Source organism: Marmota marmota, unplaced genomic scaffold, assembly GCF_001458135.2.
Source record: "Marmota marmota marmota unplaced genomic scaffold, marMar, whole genome shotgun sequence".
In the NCBI taxonomy this organism is placed as follows: domain Eukaryota; kingdom Metazoa; phylum Chordata; class Mammalia; order Rodentia; family Sciuridae; genus Marmota; species Marmota marmota.
The window spans coordinates 47651537-47661666 of NW_026000005.1; the positions used below are offsets into that span (position 1 = coordinate 47651537).

Genomic DNA, 10130 nt, shown 5'->3' on the forward strand with positions numbered 1-10130 from the left:
CCTATGGTGGAGATTTCTGGAACATAATGGGTCAGACCATGGGAAAAAGGGCCCCAGTGTCACACTGCCCACAGCATCGGTGACTCCCTCCCTCCCCACCAACATGTCTCCAACATGGAGAAGGGACACACCCTGAGCTGCAGAGTGTGCTTTCCACTCTCCCAGAGAGACTCAGGCTGTTTGGTTTCTGGTGCTTTCCTGACTTCCTTTGTTCCTTACAACATCCCTGGGACAGGGAGACCAGTTGGCTATTGTTTGTCCCCTGTTAAGAAGTCTGAAGTTCGGGGACACTCAGGAACTTGCCTGAGACCACACAGCTCCTCAGTGGCTGAGATGGGATTCCAACCTGGGGCTGCCAGGTCCCTGAGGAAAGATGGCCACACAGCTGTCCTCATCAAAGAGCAAAGGTCAAGGGCAGGAAGCCCAGTAGGGGCTGCCAGGGGCCCGGACAAGACTAGTCGGAGCTGCTCAAGGAAAGAGTGCCAGGCTGCCAACTGCCACCTGCTCAGCCAGTCCCTCCCTCAACCCACGTGCGACCTGCCAGTGGGGTGCCTGGGCTGGTGAGGGGCTCAAGCAGCCCCAACGTGGCTGTGCATGGCCTGTCCCTCGCTTCTTGGTGCAGGAGGGCAGGCGGGGTGGTGGTCTCCTCCAGCTCACTCTAGGGCAGCGCTGTAGCTGTGGGGTGGGTCTGCCCCCTTCCCTGAGGTGTTAGCCGGGCTGCAGCTGAATGGACCCCTGAGAGGAGATGTCAGGGAGAAGGTGTGCCCCCCGCATGTCTGGGATGGGTCTGGTCTCCTTGGGTGTTCGACGTGCCCCTGGAGCCTTGGAGTCTGTCTATTGGGTGACATTCCCTGCGTCGTTCACCCATGGAGTTTAGCCTGGGTCCTTAGTGGGTATTCCCTGTCCCCCATGTTGAGCACAGCTGGGTCCCACAGTGAGACCCATGTGGCCCTTCCCCAGCAGAGCAGGCAGAAGAGAATGTCCTAACATTCCCATCAGCCCAAACATGAGTGTGCAGCCTCTGTCCCCTCTGCCACATGCCTGTGCAGTACACGCCTGAGAGCCTGGTGCCGGGCCTCGCACAGACGAGCCCCAGACAGTCCTCCCAGGCTGCTCCTCTCCCTTTGGGGACTGAACGAAATGTTCTAGTTGTTTCAATTGCTTGTTTTGTTTTGTTTTTCTGAATAAAGACTGAAAGGCAGTAAAATATATAAGTTCAGTATAAAGAGCAGGTGTGGAGTTTGAGGATATAAACTGAAGTTCCGTCAGATCCCCCCACCCCACGCCCAGCTCTATCCCAGGGAGCAAAATCTAGGTCTTGTTTCAGGGGCCTGGCTGGTGGAGCTGCTGAGAGCCTTCCCCTTGGGGCATGGGGCATGGGGCACATTGGTGACAGCAGCCGCTCAGAGGGGATGACAAGGGGAGGGGACACAGCAACCTACTTTCTTAAAGCAGTCGCCTGCTAGCCGCAGTGACTGCGGTCCTCTTGTCTGCCTTCAGACTGGGTGTGAGCCACAGGAAGGAGTGAGTCTGGGACAAGGACCACTCCTAGGGTGAGCGGCCTCAGGCCACCGCCTTTGGCAAGCTCCCTGCTGCCTGTGGGCAAGGTCAGCTTGTTCCAGAGGAAGGAGGGCCAGGCCCGCCAGGTGCCGAGTCTCAGGGAAAACAGACTCCGTGAAAGTGGGCAAGGTCATTTCCACAGCCAAATAGGGATGTTTCTGTGCTGGGGCTGCCTGCCCTACACTGCGTCTTTGTTGGTTCTGGTACAGGAACTGTTTGCAGATTGCAGTGGTGGTGAACTCACCAGCCCACATTCAAGGGGGTTTATAAAAAGCCTGATCAAAATGACAGGGCCAATATTGGTGTCTTAGTCTAACCTAACCCTGGAGAGGGGGCAGCCTGGATGCCACTGCCCAGACCCCAGGTGCTGACTGACCAAGTGGAGTGGACCTTTGGCCTCAGAGGTTGGGCTGAGCCCATCAGATTCCCTCTTTCAGAAGTGAAGATCTGGATGATCTTGAGGGCTCCAGTGTGGGGCAGACCCTTTCCTGGGGCTCTGCAGAACAGCCAGGAGGCAATTTCAACCAGTTCTCCTCATCCCTTCCTCTGCAGAGCCTTCTCTCCCCTGCGCAGTGCTGGAAGCATTCAAAGTGCCTTCACGTCTGGTCCCAGAGTCTCCCCAGAGGCCTGTAGGTAGAAGGGGACTGCTCAGGCCCCAGTAAGGTCAGCAAAGCTGAGGTTATGCCCCGTGTTTGTGGGCCAGTGGAATCAAGACCATGGAGGGGCCTGGGCCTCGATAGTGGGCAGAGGAGAGGAGAGACAGACGCCACGGAGGGAAACCAGGGCAGAAAGGCCAGAATTTCTGCTTTGATTTTATTTTTAAAGAAGCATACTATAATGACAGGGTGTTGAAGGGCTGTGGTTTCTCTCAACTATCTCTCATCTAAAGAAGTGACAAGATTTGAGCAAACTCTAGATGGTCCCCGTCCTCCTTTCAGCAGCACAGGAGTTGAACCTGTGGCTGTGAGGTGACTTTAAGAGGTACATCAGTCAGATGTTCAAAAATGTAACAGTTACAGATTTTCTAAAAAAAAAAAAAATCCAATTTGCACATCACACCTGTGCCTTCACAGACACCAATCCTCAGGATGAAAATAAAATAAGGAATTTCATTTAAAGCCAATCTGTGCAAAGTCTTAACGGTACAGGTGGTAGATGGGTGTGTCAAAAATTGTAAACATGGAAAGTAAATGATTGACATTTGGGAATGTGAAAATAAAAGGAAAACTACAACGAAAGCAACTCGGAAAGTGTTTTTCAAAGTGGAGGCAGGAGCCCATAGGGAGCAACTCCGCACTGTTCTAGCCATTGCTGCCTGAATGTGAACCTTGGTCACCTCCACCCTTTGACCCAGGCCTCTGAAACCACCTAAACCAGACAAATGCACTGTGCCCAGAGGCTGAGGATGCACACCCAGAGGTTACAGGACTCTTGCTTTATGGACAACTTCTGAGTTTGAGTGACAGGAATCAGTGGATTGAGCCAAACTAGATGAGCCAACACTGCCACCAGCTCCCCCCGTCCTGAGCCAGGCCCTCTTCCCGCTGCCTGCCTACATGGTTAGCTCTGAGCGGCAGCAGCTGCAGCAGCAGCAGCGGTGGCCAGGAATTTGACAGAAGTGCAGATTCTTGGGTCCTCCCTGGGAGCCCTGCAGTGGGGCTCAGACCAGCTGTAACAAAGAGGAAGTCCTTCTAATGACCCCCTGTGGCCTCCACCTTCTTAGACTGGCCTCGGTGAGGCAGACTCTCTCTGGAGGATGTGTGCAGAGAGTGTGTCTGCACATTTTCAGGGCAGGGGCACAAGCCCCAGTTCTCCTAGGATGCGCCATTCTGCGTATCTGACACAAGTTGCCTGCATCCCTGAGCCTATGTGCTTTAGTCACAAATGGCCCACACCCTCCTGGGAGGTTGGCAGGACATGCGTGCTGCATACCAGTGGCTCTGGCAGGTGTTGGGGCCTCCCTGCACTAAGGAGATTCCTGGGAATCTGCCCCACCTCAAGGTCACTGCTCCTAAAACAGCAGAGCACTGGGTGCTTCCTCCCTATGGGATCCAGGCTCCGTCCTGGCCTGCATCTGAGCCACCCGCATCCTCTCTCTCTCCCTCTCGTTCCACCCATCTCCTGAAGGTTCTGGTGATGGCTTCCAGCCTTGGTTGAACCTGGGGTTCATGCTGCAGAGCCACCTGTAGCCAGCCTGTCCCTCCTCTCCCCCGCTCCCCCTCAGTAGTGTCCTCTAGGGCTCCCTGAAGCCTCCCTCTGTTCCCTGCCCTGCCCACCCCCACTGAAGCCAACCCACATGCTGCTCCTCCACTGGCTCCTTCCCCTTCCAGCAAGTATTTACTGGGCACCCCTTTCCCAGGCCAGGCCCGGCTCGGCCTAGTGGGGGAACTGGAAGGCAGGCCAGATGGTCATAACACGACCAGCCAGTGCCAAGCAGAGGTGGCAGCAGGCCACCCAGAAGCCCCCAGCCTGAGCCCTGGCTGTGGGGATCTCTGGTGACCTTAAAGGTCACACACCATAGGTGCTCAAGTCACATTGACCAAATGCCAGAGGTTGTGCCCTAGGCCCGGGTTAGTTGCTCCCACTTGGCCACCACCGTGAGCCCTAATAGACCAAGACCTAACGGGTCCTGGCCTTTCTGGCCTCCTGGCCTGGGCGAGCACAGACGGATGTCTCAGTTGATTCATGGTCACTGTGCGAGGCAGGCCAGCAGGTCAACTTGATTTCAACAGCGTGTGCCTTTTGCTCTCTGTGGCGGTCATGTCGTGCCTGCTCTGGGATCTCCAGCCCTGCTGACCTTGTCTCAAATGTCCCTGAGAAGGCTGGAGACGTCGGGGAGGAAACCTGCCCAGCTGCACCTGCAGTCCTCTTGCTCCTTCCCCTCCTCCCAGCCACCCCCTGCCTGTCTTCCCAAAGACCCCTCCGGTGCTGACCCCTTCCCACCTGCCCCTTCTCCCCGACACCTGCACACCTCACGTCCCCTCTGGTCATCCTGCACCCTTTTGGGAGCCTGCAGCCTCCATCTGGGCCACCACCCACCTCACAGCAGAGCTTCTCCATCTTCACTCAGGGCCACTCTGGGCAGGAACATGCCCTCCAGGACCCAGGACTGTGCAGCCTTTCAGAGACCAGGACCCCCTTCCCCTTCTAGTGTTGTGTCCTGATGAGCACCATGAAGCAGAAAGAGGGGGTAATTGCTGGAAATACCCAAATCTAGTTTTTTAAAATAAAGCACCACTGTGTCATATCGTGCTCCTGCTTATGACTTTTTAATGCTCAGAATGGAACCCAAATGCCTCCCCAGGCCTCTCCTCCCGGACCAGCTATGCCATCTCCTGGTCTGGGTTTTGCCTTGGTTTCCCTTGCCCAGTTCTGCCTCTTTCTTGAGGGCTGCATGGACATTTGGGTGAGCAGAGACCTTCTCCCATCCCTTCTCAGGAGCCTGGAGTTGCTTGTTAAGGAAGTTCTACTGAGCACCTACTGCGTGCTGGGTGCTGAGATGTCAGATCCCACCTGACTGTGCTCAGAGTACTGCTAACAGCAGCCTCCTGCCCCAGAGCCTGGACCCCATCTGTGCCCTGGCTCTGCCTCACCCACCCCTACCACCTGTCCCAGCATGGGGCCCCTACTGCTGTGCCCTTAGCATGGCGTCCTTCCACCTGTCACTTTCTTCAAGCCTTTGCCCTCCCCCTGCTCATACAAGCTGATGAGGCTCCAGGCAGATGGAGGCCTGTGGGGTCTACGGAGACTCAGACCTGCAGCAGGCCAGAGAATTCCCAAGAGGGCTCCCCACAACAGGGCAACTGACCCAGGGGTCAGGGTACTCAGACACTGCACCATGGATGCAGGCTTGGGCAGTTTGCGACAGGTGACACCCTTTTCTATCCATGACCCCCTTGCCTCTCAGGGATCCAGAAAAGGCTTCGCCATTCTCTGCCAGCCCACCTGCTCAAGGTGGCACAGATACAGCATGGTGGCTTTTTTCCTGGGTTACCAAGCATCTATCTGCATGTAGACCTCCAAGCCCCTTCCACCTGCTGGCAGAGGAGATGCACGCATCTCCTGCTCCTTGCCATGACAGACATTGCTAATCAATGGAGGCATTCCTTCCCGTAAGCCTCACGTGGGCCTTGTTGCCCTCAAAACCCCTCCGGGCAGCCTTTAGTGTGGACCAGAGCCAACTCAAGGATGGATCCTGTTCTCCATTCTGGGAAACTAACCAGTAAGCTAGTTGGTTTGGGGGCTGCCAGAGTCTCACACTCAACTTCCTCACCCTTCCCCCAAACTGACTCCCACACCCCCGTGCACAAGGCTGGTGGGACGCTAACCATCCCATGGGAACAGGAAGGACTGGAACTGGCAGAGAGCTCCTCATGTGTCCCCACATGAGGAGTGAGGGAGCAGTGCCCCCAAAGCTGTCCTTACACACTCCAGGGGCCTCTGTCCAGGTTCTCAGCTGGGAGATAAGGGTCCCCTGACCCTCAGGATTACTCCCTCCATGTTACAACACCCACATGCTCACATCACACTCCTGCAGAAGACTAAACCCTGGAGGAGCCACGGAGCAAGCCTCAGGACCTGGAGAGCCTGGAACTGGGTGAGAAAGCAGGGACAGGTCAAGGGAACAAGATGCATGCATTAGTGCCCGGGACACCCAGCAAGGGAGAAGGACATTCACAAAGACCTGACCCTAAACTGTGCTCCCATTAACAGATTCTGGTTAACCTCCCATGCCACTTCTTTTTGGCAATTTCTGAGCTATTCCTCCAATGAACACAGAGCAGCTACAATGATGTTTTCCCAAAAGCAGCCTGGGGGGGGGGTCTGTTTCTCTGTGAGCCTCAACATGGTTTCATTTTGACCCTGAGCTAGAAACTCCGTTCCTTACCTTCAACTTGGAACCCAAGATAGCCAACTGTAAGGGACATGGCTTTTGACTTGGAACCAGCTCCAAAGAGATTAGAAACCCACAGAAAACTACAGGCACTGCTGATGAAGACTCGTTTCTGTGCCAGATGTCCTTTTAAATCCAACAAGGAACCTGAGAGTCATTTTAAGGTTCAAAGCTAACTTCCTAAAAAGGAACTCGGCAGAAAGAAGGCTTCCCTCCAGCCCCCAAGAATCTACCCGGAATGTTTTTATCACTCAGACGAGAGCAAAACATGTCTTTATAGCAGTTCGCACTTTCCCAGTGGGCTTGAAACCAGAGAGCGCCATGAAAAAATAGAGCCCACGTTCCAAAAGCTGGAAATTTTTTGCCCATGGTGGGATTGCACGGGAACCTATTTGGGTGCAAGAATGCTGATTGGATTAGCTCTGAGTAGAAACGTGGGCTTTTCTACTTTGGGATGACAGTTACCAGGAGGAAGCAGCTGGGGATTGAAAGGAAGATGGGAACTTGGGAGAGAGGAAGGGCGTTTATGCCCTTTGAGCCCTTCTGGACCTCCCCTCCCTGGGCCCAGAGCCCCGCAGCATGTACCTACTTGCCGACTAGATGAAGGGAGTGCTTTCTCAGGACTCCTGGTCGTGGTGGACTGAACTATGCACACGGCAGCCTGGATTAACACGTGCACAGAATTGAGCAGTGCTCCCCGAGACACGCACTGGGAATGGCTCTGCCACTTCAGGATGGGACCTGGGGACAAGGCCCTTGGGCCATGTTCACCTTCCTTTCTTAGCCCCTGGGCCCCTGACCCTTTTAATAAGGGCACGGTCCAAATTGCTCATCCTTCCAGCATACCTGGGTATTAAAGTTTGTCTTTAATAGAAAACTCATCAATAATAAATTAGTGCCCCTGTTTCTAAGTTCATCCCAAATCTGGGTAATCGATGATCAGAACTTCTAGCCCTGGAAGACCCCAAGGCTGGTGCACAAAGCTCCAGCCTAAGCTGAAGGTCGCTGAGGCAGAGCCATGGAGCTGGGTAGGCAAGTGAGGGGCAAGATTCCCACGAGACACCTTGGCCACACATCCCCCACGCTGACCCCACACATCCCCCATGCTGACCTGTGTGAACTGTGGGGTCCGGGTATCAGGCTGGGGCCCCCTCCACCTTCCCTCTGCTCCAGCAAACCCGGGCCTCCACATCCTTCTTCCCCTGAGAGGCTCTGCCCCACCTTGCTGAAACCACGGTGTCCTTTCACCAGGAACGTGCCATTGGATCAGTGTGCTATTTAAAGAACTTGCAATGTTCAGCTAGGGTGAGTGAGGGAAAAATGGCTGTTTTATTTCCAAGTCAGAGCCTTAAGAGTATACTCATCTATCCATCTACTCTCCTTCACCTCCCATAAAATAATAAGTGATATAAGATAGGTCAGTGATGCCCAGCTCAAAGGCCACCTCCCCCCTGCCGGCCTGCCTGGTCATCCCTTGGATGGTCCACATCCCTCTCATTTGAACATGGGAGTCTGTCTCCCTCCTCCAAGGTTCAGGCAAGTTGTAGTGTGGAACGCCGGCCTGACCCAGGTCCCAGGCCTCCATCAGCCCACGGAGCTATTTCCCTGAAGGAAGCTGCTGGGGACAGTCCAGCCAATGTCCTCTTATTAGTGCTCAGACACATGGTGTCTCTCAGGGAGTTGGGCTTCAGGGACTACTGTAACCCAGGGGAAGCAGAGACAAACTGGGGGCCTCCTTAGGCATTTCCTCCAGTCCTGAGGCAGAGCCCCCCTGTGGTCTGATATCCCCAAAAGTGGACAAGAAAAAGAAGGAATTCCTTCCGAGGCTCAGCCTGCTCTGCCAGCGGCCTCCTGAAGGTTCCATGGGCGTGGGGATGGGGGGCTTGGAAAAGCGACACTCAGGATCAGCTCAACCCAAACCCCTCTCAGCCCCAGGACCCAATAACTGTCCTTGGTGTCAGGGCGTGACCTGTGCTCCCCGCTAGGCACAGCCCTACCTTATCCCCTCTCCTGTCAAGACCACCGTCATCTCACCAATTCTTACAGAGACAGGCGCTCAGCAATCGGTGGATGAAGCAATAAAGTGGGGCAATGCTGGGGGTGACTTTGGAGTGTCAGAGCCCGTTCTTACCCAGGGAGGCAGCTGCTGACGGTGGGGCTAGAGGAGGCCGCCAGGGGTGGCGTGTTTGACTTAGGGCTGGCAACCTCGCTGGCTTCTTGGGATAGACACTGGCCTCTGTGACTCTTGGAGCCAGTAGGGATGGGTGGCTAGATTTGGCCCCCTTGGGGTCTCTGGGTGGCCACGCAAAGTCTGGGCTGCTTGCTCGGTGGCAGGGGCTTTCTGGGCAGAGGCGAAATGGAGCCGGCAAGCGCCTGTCCTCCTCGGGCTGCGCTGCCACTTCTACTTCAGGTGTGGCCTGCTGGCCTTCTGCAGAGACCCCCGGGAGGATTCCAAGACAATCTGGGGTCAGGAAGGGGTGGAGTGGGGAGTGGGGTTGAGAGAGATGGTCCACTGTCCACCTTCATGGACCAGAAAGCTCAAGACTCCCCAGAGACACTGCCAAGTGGCCCCTGAGGCAGCCCAAGGCGTGGGCAGGGGGAAAAGAGGGAAAATTAAGTGGGAAAACCGGCAGACAGAGGGGCGGGGAGGACAAAGAAACAGGACAAAGGACACAGCAGGAGCACTCCCACCAGCAGTCCCACTGCTTCAAGACCCTCATTTCTCCAAAGGCAAAACCACATCCGTGACCAGCAGAAGCCGCAGAACAGTCCAAAGTGTGTGAGTTGCCAGTCCCCGCTCTACGCAGCCAGTGGCCCTGGGAACAGCCCCAATATCGACCAAGATGGAAATAAGAACCTTTCACCTCCCATCCAAGGAAATCGCGTCCCCAGCTGCGTCACACGATACTTCGTCTTTGATTCTGAGGGGTGGGGTCTTTGGTCCTACTGAAATGGCCCTGGAGCAGTGGGCTGTCACTTCAGATGACTTCTGCTCCCAAATACACTTCTTACCCTGAGATTGGAGCACACAGGAATCGCAGCACTTCACAGTTTACATATACATTTATTACCAGGGCAGGAAGCAGGGCATGCAACCTGTGCGGCTCTAGGCCCCGTCCTCAGTCCCCTGGTTGGCTTGGCACTGCGCTGTCATTGTGGAAGCCCTGTCTTTTTAGCAAGGGGCCCTGCAGGCTCATCAGGCTCAGGGCCCTGCAAGTTAGCAGTCACTCCTGTTTATTGTCCCATGTGCCCCCGCAACCAGATGGGAGAGGAGCTGGAAGGAATTGCTGCTCCAAGTCACAAATGGTGAGACTGAGACCCTGGAGGGGTGAGGCACAGGCAAGATGGGCTTTCTCAAGCCCAGCTTGAGAGCCAGGGCTTCCTCAGTGAATGCCCGTCCCCACAGGGACTTCTATTTAATTTCTACTTTCATCTCATTTCGTTAAAAAAAGTCAAAGCCATTTGCTCACCTGCCAGTGAGGAGCCCCTGGAGGCTGGGCCGCCAACAGCTCTTCCTCTCCTGTGCACTGTCCTGCCCAGGAGCCGCAGAGCAGACCTGTGTGCCCAGATAAATCCACAGGCTCTCAGCTCAGTCCCAGAGGGCCACAGGCAAATGCTCCGTCCTCTCTGGGAAAAGCCTCCCCGGGAAGCCCTCCTGACCTTCAGACCCGCCTCA

The 10130-nt window shown here is 55.3% G+C and overlaps 1 protein-coding gene across 4 annotated transcripts in view; it reads right to left on the minus strand.

Annotated features, from left to right (window-relative positions):
• The window catches only part of Ngef (neuronal guanine nucleotide exchange factor), an 89906-nt gene extending 79829 nt beyond the window's left edge, over nt 1-10077 (minus strand). For all 4 annotated transcript variants that reach the window (XM_048808746.1, XM_015481575.2, XM_015481576.2 and 1 more), the window contains exon 1: nt 9925-10077. The gene's annotated coding sequence lies outside the window, so the exon portion shown is untranslated. The remainder of the gene's footprint in view (nt 1-9924) is intronic.
• Between the last annotated feature and the right edge of the window lie 53 nt (nt 10078-10130).